The following is a 2,401-nucleotide window of genomic DNA, read 5'->3' on the forward strand; positions in this document are numbered from 1 at the left end:
TAGGGCTCGGTCTCATGTGAGTATGAAAAACGACAAGATACAGCATGTGAGTGTGAAATGCTATGAACACTTCGTTGGCAGCTTCCAACTGGAAACACATCTGAGCATTTCAACTGTAAGAAGTGCTGAAACAAAGTAAGCTCGCTAACACAACTGTGAATTGTAATTTATTAAGTTATAGACATTTCAGAATTTGACTCCTGCACAGGCAGTATTGAATAGGTTTCATATTTGTCTGATTGTCAATGATGGCTATTTCTAGGCTACCTAGAAATGATGATACCATAGATATTCCAGAATAGCTTTCAGGCGAGAATTGGGTGATGTCTGGTAAAGATGGTAAAGAATCTGCCTGCAATGCAGGAGACCCGGCTTCAATCCCTGGATTGGGAAGATCCCCTGTAGAAGGAAGTGACTACCCATTCCAGTATTCTTGCCTGGAGAATCCCATGAACAGAGAAGCCTGGCGGGCTACAGTCTATAGGGTTGCAGAGTTGGACACAACTGAGTGGTTTAGCACACATGTTGTCACTCAGTCATGTCTGACTCTTTGTCACCCCATAGACTGTAGCCCTCCAGGCTCCTCTGTCCATAGAACTTACCAGGCAAAAAGGCTGGAGTGAGTTGCCTTTTCCTATGCCAGGGGATCTTCCCAATCCAGGGATCGAACCCAAGTCTCTTGTGCCTCTTGCACTGGCAGACAAGTTCTTTACCACTAATGCCACCTGGAAAGATAGTCAGTTTTTATAGGGTGGGTAGTTTCATAAGCTAAGGAATGGAAGGAATTTTCCAGCTATTTTGGGAAAGAGGTGGGGATTTCCAGACATTGGGCCACCACCCACTTTTTGATCTTTGTGATCAGCCTTGGAATTGTCATGGTGCCTGTGAGTGTGATTTAGCATGCCGATGTGTTACAGTGAGCATGCACTGAGGCTCAAAGTCTAGTGGAGCTGGACTCGTCTGCCGTCTTGGACCTGTTGGGTTCTAATCAGTTTATGTCCAGTCCTCGGAGAACGTCATTCTGTTAAATGTTGTGCCTTGCCCTCTTCCCTCCTGTTTGAGAAGAACCTAGAGGTTGGGCTCCATCATGGGAGGTCTGTCATCAGGTGCCATGTGGACACTGCAGTCTGGTGTACTTCCGCTCAGACCTTGAACTTGATGCCTTATCTGCGTACACTTGAGTAACTGCGCTTTCTTCTTTGTTCATCTTGACCTTTGTTAGCTGCCGCACCTACCCTGCCTTTTAGACTGTGTTTTCCTTCTTCCTTTTAGAGTTTATCAGGCTGTCAGGCTGTTGGAGAGGTTTCAGGACCATTGGAGACAGTGCAATTAGATGGGGAAAAGGAAAAATCACAAATGCAATTACTGTACCTTAAAAAGTTTATTTTGTTGCAGTACCATTTCATTTGTTCCATTTTAATGAAAAGCAAAATATATTTCCTTTTGGAAATGCTTTAATGATAGCTATCTACTTTTCAGGAACAGGCTGCTAAGTCACTTCAGTCATGTCTGACTCTGTGGGACCCCATAGACGGCAGCCCACCAGAAATCAATTATTCAATGGTGTCTGACAACTGATGGGAAGAAGAGGAAATCAGACTTCCTAATCTCCCTTTTCTTTGTTTGACCTACTGGAAAGCTCTGTTCTCTTTCTGAGTTCACAGGAATATGTGCCAACCTTTAACAGAGGATGTGCTTGCTTGTTCTAGACTTCACTATGGATTTCCAAAAAATTGTTTTCATCTGACTGAGATAAAAGCAGCTATGGGGAAGGTGAAAATTAGAGAAAAACACTGTGAATGGAAAGATTTTCTGTTTATGTCTTTTCCCTGTATATCATGCATCTAAATTAATGTCACAGTGAATTAGTAACAATATGTAATATGTTCATCAACCACCTAGCCCAGTTTTCTGTGGGTCAGTCTTTACATTTCAGAATTAAGCTAATTTGGCCTCTGCCTTTGAGAAAGAGAGAAGTGGATATTTCAGCACTGTCTGATGGAGAAGTGATTAACTTCCTTAGAAATAATCTCCTATTCCTCACCACAATGGCCCTAGGTCCTAGCACCAGTGACTGCTGTAGAGTAGGAGCTCTATAAAGATTTGTTGAATAAATGACCAGCTATTCAAAAGCCCTCAAACTATATTTGTGGTTGAATTGGGACAATTCTTTTGACACCCTAAATCTTAAACCATTGTGAATGGGATGGGTTCCTGTGAGATATCGTGGGGTTTTTAATTTCGGGAAGCATCCCAAAATGAAGAAATCCTTAACTTTTCAGGATAATGCTTTGGCAAAGAGATGAAGGCATCTGTAGAGCCTTTTACAGTGTCTGTGCATAGCAGTTAGTAAGTATTGAGTTTATATGATAGAGTGGCTTCCACATGGACAGGGTGCCCT

The sequence above is a fragment of the Odocoileus virginianus genome, chromosome 8 (genome assembly GCF_023699985.2).
Source record: "Odocoileus virginianus isolate 20LAN1187 ecotype Illinois chromosome 8, Ovbor_1.2, whole genome shotgun sequence".
Classification (NCBI taxonomy): Eukaryota; Metazoa; Chordata; class Mammalia; order Artiodactyla; family Cervidae; genus Odocoileus; species Odocoileus virginianus.